Genomic DNA, 18,305 nt, shown 5'->3' on the forward strand with positions numbered 1-18,305 from the left:
CTAGCTGAATTTTCTTATCATTATATTCCTCTGTGCAGCAAACCGGGGTTTTATTTCAAGTGTCATTTTCACCTGTGGGTTCAAATGTTCTAAAGACATCTCTCTTTTTTTCTTTTTTTTTTTTTTTCTTCTGCTTATATGGTGCAATGTTTGAAGAGGCTGGGGGAAACTCAAGACATGGGCCAAGAAGAACTGCAAAAAATACCTAGATAAAGATACACAGGATGTATTTAACAGTATGGCTTGGCTGCCAGAACTGAAGTTCACTCAAAATCTCCAACACGCTGCTCTCAACCATGTTGGTCCATCATCTTAAAATCTTAGCTTAAAAAAGACCCTCTTCCCTTCATCTTCCTCCATGAAAATATACCTAACTTCCCATGTCTTCTTAAAACCTCCCATGATAAGCTGTGATGAAAGAATCTCTTCACATGTGTGCCCCTTCATCTCTTCACTCTGAGCCCACTCAGAGGTGACCCAGCAGACCCAGCAGAGTTACTGAGGGCTTACTCATACCGGGGACAAATTTGCCCTTCCTGCAACTTTACCTCCATGCTTGATTAACAAACACCCACAGCAGGGGCATTTCTGCTGCTAATTCACAATAAGCTACTGGAAAGTGCCAAGACAATTTGTGGTTTGACTCCTGGCTTTCAACCCCGATTCCTGATTCCTGTCCTGACTTGGCTCATGGCTTCAGTGTTGTCCCCATGGTCTGCTTATGACCCTCAGAGAGGCAGAATTAAGCCTCACTTCTTTGCTCTAGCATTGCCTGTTGCCTGATCAGTTACCCCATACTGTCCTGCTTTGTAGGCAATTCACTCCTCACAAATTATATATTTGGGGTTGTGCGTGACTGAACACCTCGAATCACACTTTGCACAGTTTGGTCACCACTGCTTGAATCCCTCTCATAAGTCTTAGCAGAAGTTTACAAAAGGACCCAGGAGCAGATTTTCAGCACAAGCCAGGACTGAGGAAACAAAGGCTACAACAGGAAACAGAAAACAAAATCTGACAAGTAAAAAGGCCTTAAAATTAAAATACAATAACAGATTATTTTCAAAGACAATTTAGAGAAAATTCTTGTAAGGCCCTGTTTGTTATCTTTTAATTTCATGATAGGTTTGTTCATTGTTGCTCCAAGTTTTCCAGAATTTAAGGATGCTTGGAACACATTTTTAAAAAGAAAAGGAAATGTTCTGTATTTCACCGTGAAATTACAAAACCTCTTAAATATACTTTCAAGAATAGAAACAGCCTTGTTAAAAGAATGAACTGCCAGTGCAATGAAGGGTGAAATGCAATAGGAAACTCACTTGATAAAAGGATAATTCCAGTAAATGAATAACACTTCCCTTGTATCACACGAAATACATAATGCTCAGTTTATAAGAATAGCAACTGCAGCCCATGTTCTGAATTGCTTTATTGGCAATGGGAAACCTGTACAGGAGCCTGTTGAGAGAATGCTTTACAATCACTCTAGCTGAAGAGCATGAAGGCCCATGATCAAAAGTAATCCTAGATGATCAGCACAGCTAAAAATTTTTCAATTAATGTCATTAATGGCATTGAAAACATTACCTCCAATCAGCAAGAGGAGCACACAGGTGAGTGTCCAGAGCCTGAGACCACATGGATGGGATTCATCTTCATCCTGGAGCTGGAAAGCGAGATGTCAAGTGTAAGCCAGTCACCTTATGCTCTGCTCATATTCAGTGAAGAAAAAAGGCTCAGGGCAATTCATTTGGCCCTTCTCAGGGAGCATTCATCCTGTGAGGGCCTGATTCTTTCACTGACCGTAAAGGGAGCACAGAGTAACTAACTAGCTCAGGTGTGAGCATTGAATTATTAGTTGAGGAAGCTCCAAAAAAGAGCCCTCACCATGTCAGGACTACTTGGGAAGGATCATTGACTAAGCAGCAAGCCTTGAAACTGATTATCTTTGAAGTGAACAGATTTTAATGCTTGCCAGAAGGAATGGGGAGTACCACCTTTACCTCAGGGCTGTAACTCTGACTTAGCACATTACTTTGGATGAATCTTTTCCTCTGCTCTTCTTTTGCTAATCACACAAAGGTGGCTGTGAATTTGAGGCCCAAAGAAAAGCTGTGGATCTGGGGAACTGAAGACCAGGGTCTGCAGGATGGCAATCAGCCAGCACCACTTCCTGAGCCCACACAGCTCCAGACAGCATCGCTAAGTGCCATACAAACCATTTTCCTACCTCCCTCAAGTGCCAAGCTTTGTAGTCAGCCTCTAAAGGCGCAGCTACCCATGACAACTCATAGGTACCCAAGCCAAATATGAATGCACTCCACTGACCACTGGAGTCAGAACAGACACATTAACACTAGATGCTAATACACAACACGCTGATTAGCCCTGCAAAGGAGGAAGGTGTGTGAGCTGCCTGCCTAAGTCATCTCCAAGACTGACACCGATGTATTCAGAGCCATGGGATGAGCCCCTGTGCCACTAAGCGCACCTCAGATGGAAGGTGCTTTCTTAATCCCATGAAAATGTTTTTATTTTAGTAGGGGCAGGAGTTGCAGTGTACTGATTTTAGAGGTTGGAGGCATTAGGAATGAGTATGTCAAGCAAGCCAATCGTTTAGTCCTCCCGCCTTAGAAGAAGTGTCAAGGTCCTGCAGTAAATCTACATGGCATGGTGCTGGCAAGTGACACTCATCTGAGAATAGCCAACACTCGTGCCACACTGTGTTCACACTTACACTGAAAGGGGTGAGTGAAGAAGAGGAAGGCTCTGTCCTGCCAGACCCTCTGAAGAAGTGGGTTTCTCTTTCAGCATGGCCAACCTCTTTAAAACTCTTCTTCTAGCTGCTATGTTGGTGGCAGAAACAGCTGGAGCCCTTCTGAGGTCAGATAGTGGAATTTTAGCTAGAGGCATTTTTTGTCTCAACAGAGATGCCGCTGGTTTGTTCGGCTGAAAGATCTAAAGTAGGGGCCGCTGCAGCAGATATCCACTTGCTTGGGCCAACCACTGCCCACCCACCCTGGAATTACTCCAACACACTCACTAGACCCCCCACCTCTTGTTTAATCTTTAATGCACCTCCAATTGCCCTAGGCTGGACACTGCAGCAAGGCAGGCAAGATAGGAGTGATGATTAGCTCCCTGACCCTGCGTGCTATGCTGGGCATTGGGAAATGTATGTCTAACGGCTGACCCTCCATCGATCCCAACTGTGTCCTCCGGGCAGAAGAAATCATTAGCAGCAGCTTACGATGAAGGGGCATGCAATACCTCTCATTCTGCTGGGTGTAGGCACATGAAAAAGCCACAGGCACAGCAGACCTGTCCTACCTGTTCTTGCTCCCCTAACTCTCAGTTTGGCTATTCTTAGGTATCTAGTATAATAAGGAACAGGGGAGGGATGAGCAAGCGTGCCCTGTACATAGCCCCTTTGGTGCTTGCCTAGATCCTTTTCTTCCTCTGATACCCATCCTGTGCCATAGGGAACCAGCTCTTGCACTAACAGGACAACTGTCCTGTCTATAGCCCCTGACATCTGCCCAGGCACTAATACAAAATGCCCAGAAATTCCAGGTGCAAATCTGGAGACAACTGTATTTCACTGCTTACCCAGATCCTAACATCTATGCTCAATTTTGATGAAAGACAGTACTAGAATGGAAATACACACAGGGAGGGAAAAGGATCAGTAGAGTCACTGCCCCCCCCCCGAGAGGAACTTCTCCAAAGCGGGAGCAATCCAAGATCTAATAACATATATGACATATATGTCAATGACATACCATATATGACAAAAGGTGGGAATGCCAACAACAGTGAGGGAACTCAGACCAGAAAAGAGAACAGAAAATAGCAAAAGAAATTAATTTTATGGCCAACACATGAAATAAAGGAACTTCTCTCTTACAAATGAATAAAAGGAGCATTTGGGGACAAAAAAAAAGAAGGGGTTGAGAACTTAACTGTGGAAGAAGAAAACAGAAAGAAAATCAAGAGATGAGGGAGCTTAGAAGACAGCTGGATAGCTCCATTGCTATCATGTCCCATGGGCTAGACACCAACAGTGCAAAGGCTTCCTAGAGACTAGAACAAAGATAAATTCCCCTAAGGGAAATAATTTCTGTAAGAGAAAGCAACTGGTTAAGCAATACTGAAAATGTGTCTTGTTCAGGTTCTATCCAGGGTCCATCTGGTGGGCATTGCTCTGTGTATGAAGGAAGCCTCAGTGGTGATATAAGAATAGACTTACATGGCAGGAAGAAATTACCCAATTGCAAATACCATTCAAGACACCAGCGCAAGGGCCTGGAGTAACAAGAACTTTGTTGACAGAGACTTACTGAAGTCGTGAATGGTAGTACCAAGATCAGTAATACCTGAATCAATTAACTGGCTGCTGAAAGAGAAGTTAATACCTCAAAATCATCATGCTCAAAGCAGCCTTAGGCAGACAGGCTTGGGATGGGGAGGTAGACATTTTCAATGTATGTCAGACCCAAGAGAGGACACTTACTACGAGGCTAGTGCCTATTCCAGGGGCAGTGACTGAAGCCCCTGAGGATAGGCAGGGCATATCCTCTAATTTGCTCCATAATCTTTGGGTTCTCCACACTAGCTCTTCATCAGAGATGAATTTCTTATCTGGTCCTCTGTTCCTCCTCCATATGGGAAAGGGTGGTTGGTGATCACTGTGCCCTTATTTGTCATCCAGCAACACACAAGAGCAATCACAGCCCAAAGGGTCAGCCATACTGGATTGAAAATATTTATGTCTGTTCTTTGTAATTTCTGACAAGCAAGAATTAGTATGCTCAGAAAACTTCTTTCAGGGTTATAGTCTTCTCCTTGTACCAGAAAGCAGTAACCACACATAAGAAATTACCCTCCACAATCCCACTATTATGGGTGCCAAACTTACTGACCACTAGCCACTACCAGACTGAAGGAATCTGATGGCAACAAGCATTCTACATTCATGCCATTCCCCTCTTCTTTCTCCCCCTTACTCTTCCCACCCTCTGAACATCTCACTTCTGGTTTTCATGGCTGCAACATATGAAGTTTCAGGTCTGTTCAGTGATTGACTCTACTCATAAGCTTTTCTTCTCCCCTGATGCCTTCCAGGGACAACCTCCAAATTTACAGCAGAAGGTGCTGTTAGGAATTCGTATATATATCTTTCCATTCTATACTCCTGAATTACATCTCTTTTCTATTACACATTGTCAGAGACATAGATACATGGCCCAGGATATCACTATTACTTCTGTCTTGGCAGTGCCTCCCAGCTTTGTGCTATTGACACATTAAATTAAGACACAGCTGACATGGACTTTTCAAGAAGAAATCACACCAAAACAGTTCAGCTCCAGTGTGAAGGTAACAAGCCTGGTGGCTACGAGAGAAGCAAGTAGATTCATATATCTTGTCTTCACTTGAGTCACTGAAGTAGGTTAGAAAAACATAGGTTACCTCCAATGACAATAAGGTATTTCCAGGGAGTAGTTATGAGTTTTCATTATAAAACTTCATGCAATGCCCCCAGTTCAGTCCTGGTTCTGGTATTATGAGAATTTGCATTAGTTAATGATTATAATACTGGAATAAATAATACCTTTTCTGAACCTAAAGGTGATGGCAACTAAGCAAGGTCTTCTTCCATGTTAAAAGACAAATAAGAACTCATTTCAAATGAATTCAGATTTGGTTTTTTTTTTTAAGGAAACAGTTGCTTTATCAAACTGTTTGACTGGTCTATCACAATTGTCCTCTGATAAACCAGTGTTTTAGCCAAATCCCACTTCTTCAATTACTTGTTCCATCAAAATCCTTTGCCTAGTACTGAGATCAAATATACAAATCTACATCCACTCACATCAATTTTTTTCCTCTCCCTTTTTATTCCAAGACACTGATATTTTCAAGGCATACAGGACAGTTTGATAGGAACTGAATTTGTTCTTTGTGATATAACCACCCAAATTTAGCAGGATTTAGGATGACCAGCACAGCTCTGTGTCTTCCTGGATGTGGATAATGCAGATAAGGGAGTGAGGAGGAGCAAGTAGGGCAGGGGTTCAGCCATATCTGAAAGAAGGTTAAGGGAATGATACTTCAGTGTCCATATTGCCCACAGCACCATGCTGTCCACCAGTACAGGAATTTTCTTACTTTTGCTCTCCATCTGCTTGCCCAGGTGATGTAACTTGTCTGTTACTTTATCCTCCTTTATCTGACCGTCTTTTCCAACCGTGGAGTTCACACAAGAATCTCACAACTTTCTCTTCCATTTCTCAGTTTGACATTTATTCAAGTCACACTAGTCTTTAGCTCAGAAGGATTCCCTACAGTTAGATTTATATACTAGGAAGAAATTGTTTTTAATAAATGCGCCCTGAGGGTAGAACATCAAAAACCATTCTCACATTGTCAGCTCTGAAATTAGCTGTTGACCTTGATTTTATTGTCATGCCTTACCCTTCTTCCCAGAACTGGTAAGAATTCTGTTTATGGCCACCTCCATTTCTCTTTGGGTATGTCCTACTTTGGTAAGAGCATCTTCAATCCATCCCAGTATTGCAAAGGACAGTGACGGATACTTCTATGCCCCACCACAGTTTCTGTCAGCCTCAAATCCACATTTCATATTCTATTCCTAGAAGATGTAACACTTCTATTTATTTTATCTTCTTTGAAGAATTACCAACTCATCAAATATTTACCAGTTAGAAATTAATCTCCATTGCATAGAGAATGCAATAGAATGATTACAGAGATATTAGCTTAAATCGGGGGTGGGTTTGCTAGGTGGGTGGGTGTCCAGTTTAAGCCAACATAAAAATCTTAGTGGAACAATTGTTGTTTTAGTTAGCAAGGCAAACCAAAATGGAGTTAAGACCAACATCCCTCATTTACAGGGAACAGAGATCTAGAGGGGTAGCAGACAGAGTGAAAGGTAGCACTTCATATGAAAATATGTCTGAGAGACTGAGAAATAATCTAAAAAAATAAGGAGGGGGAAATGATGTTTTGAAAAAGTAAATGCCACATTCATGTTGTCTCCTTCAAGAAAGCCAGAAGATATAAACACCATGAGATATACGTGGCATGGGTGCTTCTTAAGATGTATGACTTATAAAGGACTGGTTCTGCCTCCAAGTTGAGACAAGTTTGGGGTCTTATGTTTTTTACAAATGAGTTTGCTGAGCTGTGGGAGTTGCAGTGGGATCTGATATTGTGAAGTCAGGGCAGAAGAAAAAGCATTCCTCCAGCAGAAGTTAATCAGAATCTCTGTGACATGGGAAGGACCATATCCAGTCAGCCAGTCACAGGAAATTTCCTCCTGTCACAAATGCAGTAAGAAGCAAGGGACTTAAATTTCCATAAAAGCAACTTCAGTTGGGCATTCAGTTTTGTTTTGGTTGTTGGGTGAGTTGTTGGGGTTTTTTTTCTCTAACAGGACAAATAGTGAAGTAGTGAAAGAATTGCCTAGATAACTGTAGAAACTCTTTCACTGTTATCTCTGTTCAAGCCACAGGCTTGTCTTATCTTTCCCACAATGCCACAATATGCAGCTCCTATGACCTCTCCATTCCCCCCATACTGTTCAATCCCTCCCTATATTTTTGCCTTTCAATAAGTCCTGAGGAATCCAATAAAGAGTCCTGCAGGAATTTGTAGCAAGACATTCCTTTTCCATCATCATCTGCACTTTGAGCAAAGCTCTTCTCTTATATATCTCTTCTGACAGAATATGAAACCATAAGTATTTTAAGCTGAGACAAAGAAAGTGGAGGTCTGTAATCCAAACTGACAGCAACATTATTAATCGGGGAAGAAGACACTGAGCAGAGCAGATTGCTCAGAGATCTAAGAAATGGCATCGTGTTGGGAGGGGGCTCCCAGGTAGTTCTGGGCACCGTGGATGGGCTGCAGAGCCTCTCACCTAGAGGACACCACATCAGTCCCCAAAGGCAATAGTAGGAACAGAGATATAAGACCACCCGGTGTTGAAGCACACCCATTCCCAGCATCTGCTTTTCTTCAGAGCCTGGTCTGAATGCTATTGCTTTGATCGGATCACTGATGCAGGGGAACAAGCAGGGCAGGCACTTTTTTCACAATGTCTTAGTAAGATTTTTACCAGTACAGGGTCCTATTCCTAACAGTGCTCTCCTGTGTGTAGTTTTAGGATCTGTGTGTCTTGCTGGTTTCAGTAGCAGGTTGTGCCATCACTGTATCAACTAGGTCCTGATTCAGTTAGAAAGGGAGCTGAGACATGCCAAGCTAGATAGCTGCATGGCACACTCCGCAGTTAGAAAGGGGATAAACATTGCAACACTGCAGCTGGAGAGCGACTCCCCCGCTACACTCTAGATACCCATGCACTTTGGTAAAACTCACTGCTAAATACTTTTTACAGTTGATGGAGAAATAAGGGAGTTGAGTTCAAGAAGTGTCTGCCTCTCTGACAGGGACTTAGACAAGAAGCTCATATTCAACAGTCTGCACAGTGTTTGCATGAAGTGGATGAGTCCCAGCCGTGCTATTTAAGTAATTTTGGTTACAATGTAATCCAGAGTATTCTTTAAAACTGGCTTCTGGTTTTAATTACACACGATTATTTACGTCTTCTGAATAATTATCACTTTCATTGATAATAATTTACAGTAGTCCAATCACCAGCATGTTTTGAACATGGCTATGCCAGGAACAAACCCCTCTGTGAATATCCCTATTAGAGAATAATTCCCTTGCAATTGCTTTATCATCAGTCTCATTTATATTGATACAGAATGAGCAATAATTATTATGGATTTTTAAAACAGAACATATTCTGTCTCTACATCAAATGAATGACTTTAGATACAGAAAATATCCTTCATACCTACAAAAGAGAAGCATATCCTACTTAATTGATCAAAGAGGGAGATAAATGGCAGGCATAGAACAAAGAGACTTCCAAGAACAGATATCTGTTTATTCTAATAGGTAACAGACAATGTGAGTTAGCAGTTTGCAGCTGAAGCTAGACAGATTTATATTACATCTCATGTCAGCTTTTCCATCATTTTCTGGGCATCAATGAAACCAGTCCACAATTCACCAAGATCTTTTCCCCTCCTCCCCATAACTTCTCCAGTAACCCAAGATTTGTTAAACATCATTGCTGATAACTCCAAGCTTCCTAGCCAATTCCTTTTAACTTCACAACTGCAATTTATTTGACCCAGTCACTACAATAAGACATAACATCTTGTGTAGAAACCAAAAGGATAGGAAGGAGCTAATTGTTGCATTTGAACATAACTGCATCATCACATCACTGGTCTGCAACTCTGGCCTCTAAGAGGGCTGTAGAATTGCTGTATTTCCATTTATTAGTAGAGAATTATTTCAGTCTGGGAGAAGTGAGTCAGTATTCATTTACTTCTCTTCATATCAAAGAAACAGAAACTGAAGTACAGGAGAATTAAGGAATAGCCTTCAGTCACTACAAACCTCTTTGGTTTCATGCTTTAGAATCTATATCTTTCTTTTCTTACATCTGTTTGCTTTTTAAACAACCAAATGCATCCCTTGGGATTAGCAATGCAGTCAGAGTAGTAACCTGACCAGCCATAGGTTTGTAAGCAACTGTGTGACAGGCTTTATCTTCTCAGGGGCTGCCTTGCAGGATCGTAACCAGATGACATGGTGGACCCTGCAGCCAAGCCAGACCAGCCAGAGATAAATGTCCAAGGGAGACGAGGTTGGAAAATTGTGCCTCATTCACAGGCTGGGGAGCTGGCTCACAGCATAGTGATGGTTGATGGGTGATGCTCTGAAGGTGGTCTTCTTCCCCAATCAAAATCTCTTCAGTCACTGGAAGTTGAGCCTTTTGGAGGTTTACATGAGTTCTTATTGAAATGAGGAAAAAACTCAATGGTGATGGAAGATAGCACAGGAACAAATGGTCCTGTACTGTTTGTTACTCTTCCCAAGCCCCAGGGTGCTCTTAGGTCAAACTGAATTCTACCTACCTCCACAGAGAGGTAAAATGGGACAACATCACTCCTTCGTCTGGAATTCAGACTCATACTCCAAAACTTCCCCAGGAATGTGCATGCCCTTACTCACTAATGTTAATGGCAATTAATATTTGTGTTATGTTAACTTCTGGAGCCCTAGTATCAGCCTGGGCATCTTTGTACTGTGCTGCCCAAAACATAATACTTGAGGGCATGGGGGAGCCGCCCACGGTCACAGACACATCAACAACAGAGCTAGGAAGACGATGTTGGAGTCATGCATCAGAAGAGAGGATGGCCATGCTGCTCTGCCCCCCAGAAAACCTTTCTTTGGATGCCAGGGCCTGAGGGTTGGGAGGTGTTGGGTTATCATTGTAAAAACAACCTAATATGACATGCCGCTGTCTGTCTTGCAGAAATCTCATTTGACCTTGGGCTATGAGCCACAGACTAAACCTCCTGTTCAAACCTGACCCACCTCTTTCCACAGCCAGAGCAGGAGGAAACGTGAGACGTAATGCTGGCAGCTCTGGTTCCTGATGTGTGTCACCCTCCCCCTTCAGCAATTCCCCCATCCTTTCCGGAGCCAGGGTGGGAGAAGAGCCCTGCGTCCTCCACAACACCTGCGCAGGCTGTGGCTCTCAGAGCCTCTGGGCACGCAGGGTGAGCCGGAGAGCAGCTCAGCACAGAGGAGGGGAAAACATGTTTAAGAAGATTTTTTTTTTTTTTTTAATAAAAGTGTGCTGGTTTCAGGTGACCTCAGGGTGTTTTTGGATAGCAGGGAGGGGATCATTCTCCCCCTCTCCCAAGTCAGTAACACAACAGTCACAACCTGGATCAGCACAAGATGCTGCTCTTTATTTCTCTGTCTTCCAAGCTGCTGGGCTTGTCCAAACAAACAGGCAAGCATCTGCTGGCAAACGTGGTTGCAAAAGGGTTTCCCACCTCATCTGCACTTGTCTCCTGGCTTCTGCTCTCCCTGTGGGTCACCTGTGCCCATAGCTGGGTGATGCTACAGTTTCTTAGTTGTGTTCTTGTTGTTCTTTTCCCTTTCCTCAATTTCCATCTCACCATTGCGAGACCTGCAGAATGCAGGGAGGGGTAAAAGGTTTAAACACGGGGAGAACTTGCCCAAAATTGACAGAGAGGAAAATCAAAACAAGCCCTGATTTTGGACTGTAACTAAGATACACAAAAGGGGACAAGTACCTATTTACACCTCCCAGCTCTCAGAGACCAGGTGACTTTCTGATGGGAATTGGAGCGTCTATATGAGTACTCCAGCTCACACCCTGTTGACAGCTCTTCTCAGGACAAGCCCAAGTCTCAAAAGCTGGAGACAAGTGCCCTGCACATGGGTATAAACCATCGCTGTAGCCACACAGGGAGCTGGGAGACCAACAACTGCTCTCCCTTTCCACATGTAACATCTTTTACCAGCATGGTCTAGCAGTCTGTTTACAAGATATAGTTGGATTTGGCCCTGCTTACCCTGCTAACCCCAGCCATGCCCCCATGCTCCCAAGGTATTTTTGCACTGGAGCTTGCCTGGGGCAGTGTAATGCCATGAATAACTTTCCTACTAAAAGCAAGATGGGATGGAGAAATGGAAGAGGTGGGTGGGTTTTGGCAAGAGCAGCACAGAGGGAAGGATGAAGAATCTGAGTTGAATCAGGGATGGGGGAGGGAACAGAAACTGAATAAAAAGCAAAGTGAGGCAAGGGACACTGGAGGAAAGCCAGCAAATCAGGTCAGGCAGCAGTCAGGAAGAAGCTGGTATCGAGGCAACTACAGGGCATGGATTTGTATCTCTGCAATACCATCAGGAAAGCTTAGATTCACAGCAGAGCCCTTCCAAGGGCCAACAGGTGAGTCAGAATAATAACTGATTTAATAGGTAAGAGCTGAATCCAAGAAGACCTCCTCCTGGGAACAATTCAGCGGCACATAGTGTTTTCTTGGCCAGTTTCTTCATGCTGTCCATACAGACAGCTGTGTCATGAGACCTGTCAGGGTCAGTCAGGAGACCTGCAAAACTCCCTAGAACAAATGCCTGGTGTAGCTGGGGATCCGTGGAGGTGATTTGGGGTGGGGGAAAATGCAACAAAGACGTTAAGCAGAGTTTTGCACAGACATCTAAAATTTCTCCACATAAGCAGGGGTCTATCGAGGTGCAAAGCAGTTGAAATGTGAGAACACATGCTTCTACAAATGATACTGCACCTGGCACTAAAGCAAATGTCTTATAGCTCAACACATGCTGGGCCTAGGATCTAACATCTAATATCAATTCCCAGCTGCCTGCAGTGAGAGAGGAAAGCAGTTGGCAGCAGATAGAGAAAAGGTGACAAAATCTAAAAGTGCCCTGTTGTACATTCAGTTAAAAGCATCCCTGTAGGTAGTATATCTTGGTTCTGCAAGGTCTCCAAAACAGGGCTAGCAGCTGAGCAGTTTTAACATACCATTCGGAAGGGATCTTTCCCATGTAGTCTTGGGACTTATTTCTGCATCAATATCTGATAGATCCAAGGCATCAACACTTGCAGACCTGATATTCTACTAACCAAGATAAAAAGGAGAAAAATCTCCAAAATGCTCTGGAAAACATTTGTGACACTGGGTTAAAAAACAGCAGAGAAAGATTAGGGGAAAAATATGCACCTTGATAGGCAATGAGGAGTATCAGTAAGTTCAGAAAACTTGTGACATGCCTCTATCCACAGACAAAAGGGATACAAAGGTTTCAGAAATTTATATTTACATAAATATAAATAAAATAAATAAATATAACATTTCTATTTTGATGGGTAGTTTCTATCCAGTATGGCTGCTAAAATGTCTTATCTATAGGTATTCACATTTAAAATGTGCTGTATAACAGGGGATGTTAATAGGAATGGGTAGTTTGGCTAGGAGCTGACAGAGATGATGTCATCCAACACTGTCAACTCAGGTTTCTAATCAAAGCCTTGGGACAATGTGGGTGCTGAAACTAAGAGAGTCATGCTAGGTCCAGAAAAGCCTGCAGAAGGTATCATGCCTTTTACATTTCAAAAACGAGTCCTAGCAGAAGCTTTTCACAAAGCCTTTCAGACAATCACAGAAGAATGGCATTAGCAAACACATCACAGGTTGCAGAGGCTGTTGTCCCAGGCACAGTTATGGGATTAAAACTAGCATAAGCTGGGAAAAACCTAGCGGAGTTCATTTGCCCTACATTTTTAATATGGATGGCCTGGTCTGGGACATGCCTGTTTCTTTCCCTTGACTGACTCATATTTGCAGCTTAAGCTTTCAGACATTTAAGGTTAGGTTGCAAATCCCTAAAGCATTCAGTTTTAGAAAACTAGAACCTGAAGCACATACAAACATGCCCAAGGACATGTCTTGAGTCCTGTCTTTGCTATTACAGAAACCAGAGCACAAAAAGAGGTTTTGCAGAAGTAGTACAGGTCAGCAAAGGCTCTCGAGGTGGGCGTAGATGGGCTGATCTCCAGCCACAGGGTTGCTCCCATCACCCCTATGTGTTAGAATAATGCTGGCACTGAAGAACCTAGAGCATCGAGTGGTATTTCAGCATCCAGGTTGATAATGTGAACAGTGGCAAAGCCATGCTAAGGACACACGGCTCACACTTTGCAGCTGTCACTGTAGGGGATGTTTGATTTGTACAATAATTTAGATGCAATTGTGAACGAGAGGGAAAAATTGCTTGGTTGGGAATTGCCAGAGCTACCCAGTGATGGTAATACCCTTGACATGAAACAGGAATATGATTTGTGCTATTTATTAATTGCTTCCATTGAGGTGCTTGCTCCCCCAAAGCAATGGGACATTGACCATCCATGATGCTACTTAGCGAAGCAATGTGGCCTAGAAGACACTGATCTGTCAAGAAAAGGTATTTCCAGCATTTCCTATACCTAAGATGTGACTTGCAAACTACCCTGTGCTTTTTGTATCTGGGGCTCCCACTGGTCTCTTGCCTAGGGAGAGCTGTGCCTTCAAAGAGCTCACTGGAGGTCTCTGCTGCCTGTGAGAGTGATGGTAGGGCTGGCTGGGACCCGTCACAGCATGTCCGCCCCAAACCCAGCACATGTCCCCAAAAAAACCAGGAGACCTTCCCAGCCCCAATGGTCCAGTTTTCCTCCATCCAGCAAGGTGGGGGATTTTCAGCATGGCCGCACAAATGAGTAGGCATCCTACTTGCCTCATTTGCCAGAAGCTTTTTCCCATGACATTTTAATCCCACTGCGACCGTAACAAGCAGCACGAGGAGGTTTCATTGCACTCACCCAGCACATGCACAACGCCTCCACTCTGTGTACGCTCAATAGGACTGAGAAAACAAATACCTCCTATCATGATTAGCCCAGGAACAGATGATCTCAGGAAAACTACCTGCCTGCTAAGGGCTTGGCTGACCCCTTGTGTGCCCAGGCTCTGTGCTGCCTGAGACTGCTGAGGGAGGATGGCATATCTCACCGTGTTCTGCCACCCAGTTCTCCACCAATGCTCGTTTTCTTCTGGGACCATTTCCTCTCACAGCAAGATCTGAGGTTTCCATTTAGGCCCTGGCCCTGGATCTAAGAGTCCTGCTGCCTTTTGGTGCCATGAAACAGCTGACAGGCAAAAGTAGCCTGTAAGAAAATACTTAAGGCAACATACTGGGACAGATTCAGCCTGCAAATGAGTCGAAACAGCACACAGACAAAATCTGACTCTCCTCAGCATCTCTTTCTGATCTGTCTGAGGGCTGATTCCTTGTTGTCTCTGTGCTGTGCTGCTGAGCATCCAGAAGAGCATGGTAGCCACTGATGCTTCATAAGACAGCAGAGCCAAGCTGGGTAGGAATTCTTAACGCACCCTGGCACAGGCTGACAAAAAAAATCCCCGGAGTCAGCACTCTTCATGCACTAAGGAGGTTAAGTAGATACCACTGCCTCACTGGGTCTGGGGAAGCATTAACTGGGGACAACTGGGGATGCAAAACAAGCCCCAAGAAAGGCTAAGACCAGCATCTCCCCAAGAAGCCACATGATGTTTATCAACGAAGAAGCTAAAGAGGCTGATACATGAGAGCTGTGTGGCTCTCGCCAAACTTTCAGGGACGGTCGATACCCCACTTCAGTAGTACTGGTTTGGGGAGAGGGGGGAACATTCCTGGGGACACCAGGCTGACCCAAGCCCTGAGCCGTGCTGGTGCCTATGACAGACAGACATTCCTAGCACAAGGCCAGTGCTAGATCTGCTCTGCCTTGTTTCATCCAATCTCCAAGAAAATGCCACTGACCTTGTGGAGCCTGTCCATAGAGATGCATTGCTTGCTATATCTTTCCTGGGAAGCAGATTTTGCATGGACTGCACTACTCCAGTTGACAAGCTAGGCAGACCGTAGGAGACAACCAGGACTGCCAGAAGAGTAGGTTAGGGCAGACGGTTGGGAGAGGACCCGTGAGAATCTTGAATTATTTTTCATCCCCAGTGCACTGGCATGCTTTACCCGGGAGAACCCAACTACTCTGAATGGTATTTCTCACACACTTTCAGCTCGGTATGTGCCAAGGAGCTGGACAGCTCTGTGTGGACCTTCAGGGCTGGGCAACACCATGGTCCCTTCTAGCAGGCCAGAATTGAAACTCAGAAGTTATGTGCAAGAGCTGAGGAGTGAGCTGGGGGCGGGGGGAAGGAGCGATGGGGCAACAAGATCCCAACCAGAAAGCAAACCACAGTGTGAAGTGGCTCTGTTGTGGCCCACAACTGGCAGCTCTGGGCCGTGCTAGGCCTGGGCAGTTGCACACATTGGCTATGGACTGTGCTGAGGACTGTGGACACAGCAGTTAACCACGCTTCCTGTAGGGCTTAGCTTGGCATGTGCATCAGACACAGCCCGTGGCCATGGCCCCTCCTCTGGCCTTGTGTGGTCACTGTTGAGCACCACAATGTGATGAGGTATCACCATGCTGTGGTGGCCTGGTGCCAGACCAAGGTCTGGGGGAGCTATTTGGGATCACCTGGTAAACCCACTCTCAGCCATTGCTCAGGACTGCTGGAGCCGGCAGCTCCCGTGTGCCCAAGATGAAGGGCAAGAAGAGCCGCTAGTCTGGTGTCATCACTGCAGCACAAGGCCAGCTCCATCATCCCTCCCCGCAAAAACTATGATCTGGTGTTCCTCTACATGTCCACAGGCTTCCCTCAGACAACTGCCCTTGCCTCCCCAGGGTGAGTCTGAGGAGCACAGGGCACCTTGGAGTCATGTCTTTGAGGCTGAGTGACTTTTGCACCAGTTGCATCAGCCCAGTTGCCAAGTTCCACAAATAGTCACATCCAAACAGCTGACACAGAAGCACCAGCAGCAGAACAGAGCAACCAGGTACACAAGAATCCAGTCTGTTTTGCTGCTACAGGAAATATGACATGTTCTTGATGAGATTTTGCTCACTAGTGTCACATCTCCTTAACACAAACATACCTAAGCTCAGCCCACCTGGGCAACCCTTACTGTTGAATGGACAGAAATGGACATTTCTAGTTATCTTCTGGAGAGGGTGCAGGTAGAGGAGAACTGAAGGAATAACATCAATGTGCCAATGGAGGAATGGAGTTATTCAAATCTATTTCCCAGGGATATTCCCTGAAAGGCAGAAATGTACATTCTTAGAAAACAACTCATATTTATTGACTGACAAGAACACCAGCAGTGCAGACACTAGTGCAATACTGGACAACACAGCCAGCTACACAAATATGCATGTTATAATCAAAAGGATTATATAAAAATTAGGACAAGGTACAAGCAGGATTGTAATGCAACTTAAAACCCATAGCACCATTTTCTTTCTAGAGGATATATAAGAAATATAAATATCATCTATACTTCTTGTCACAAAAGTTGTACATCTTGAGGTAGACAAATGTTTTGTTTCCCTTAAAGCACAGCCTTTTTTTTCTTTCAAGTGACATATTACATTGTCACAAATTGGCCTTCCAGTCTTACACCAAGGTGTCTGAGAGTGTAGAATTGGCTATTGCATCAGTGGGGTTTGATATGCTGCTCATCAGCATTTCTTGGCTTACATGGCCCTGTTTGTTCATCTAATAAAGTAACCCTGACCCCAGCATTGCACTGCCCTTCCATCACAGCAACAGTGCTGCATGGATCCCTGATTAAGCCTCAAGGAATTACTGGTGTCTAAACATTTCATTGGGCAGTCTCCAGATATGTGATTTCTTCCCAAGCAGGTTCACATCTTCCCTTGGGGATGGTGGAGTCTATCCACACCAGAACTTTATGCACTTCGGTAAAACTTTTCTGATGGATTGTTACTTCCCTCCTGCAATAAGCATGCTGGATCCGCTACTACCAAGCCCAGCACCACAACACACCAGGAGAGGCAATAAAAATTGGACTAGGCAGTATACACAGGGACAGGGACTAACCTGTGGCTGCAGAGTAGCCCTCGTGTGGGCAGTGAGGATCCCAGGCAGCTAGGAGTATTAGAGCTATCACTGTTCTCAGGTTACTTGGATTGTAGGTACAGAGGAAAGGATTCATCCTGAATCAAAAAAACTACAGGAAAGTATGTGCAGCTCAGATTTTTACCATCAATAGTCACATTGAGGTACATTTGCACTTGGGAAAGAATTTTTTTATAGCCAAGGCATAAGCTTTCACCTTTGCTGCTGAAAAGATTTCCATGTAAAGACTGAAGTGCGATCCCTTTATATCTCCAGCCTGTCATTCCAGTAACTTCTTTGCACACACAGCCAAAGAGGCGGCACATCCACTGGATTTGTAGTACCTCATCAGTTCTGCATCATAATTAAAAAGCTCACACACAGACCAAATGGAGGCCCAGGTCTTCGCATCCCATATCTCCAGGAGGTGGCGGAAGAGCTTTGCTCAAGATGATGCTTGGTCTTGATTCTTGAAGAAAATACAATTCAAGCCTAAGAATACTGAATGCCAAACAGACCCAAGTTTTCCTTCCTGGTCACACAAAGACTCCCATTGCTGTTAGTTGAAGTAAATCACATTTCTGAATATCAACCCAATTTACCTCAAGTTTGGGTGATAAAACAGCTCTGGACAACTATCTGCCTCAAGAAAACTTTTTCACTCCCTTATCCACAGCATCATTTCTAAAAGGCTTAGTATTGAAGGATACCAAAAGGAGTGATAACAACATTGCCTCAAACTCATAATATGCTCAAGTCTTTTCCCCAGACTTCATATGGGGCATTTAAAATTATTTATTTCCCACCAGTTTCCATCATTTGGTTTTCCAGAGGCTG

Source organism: Buteo buteo, chromosome 9 (genome assembly GCF_964188355.1).
Source record: "Buteo buteo chromosome 9, bButBut1.hap1.1, whole genome shotgun sequence".
NCBI lineage: Eukaryota > Metazoa > Chordata > Aves > Accipitriformes > Accipitridae > Buteo > Buteo buteo.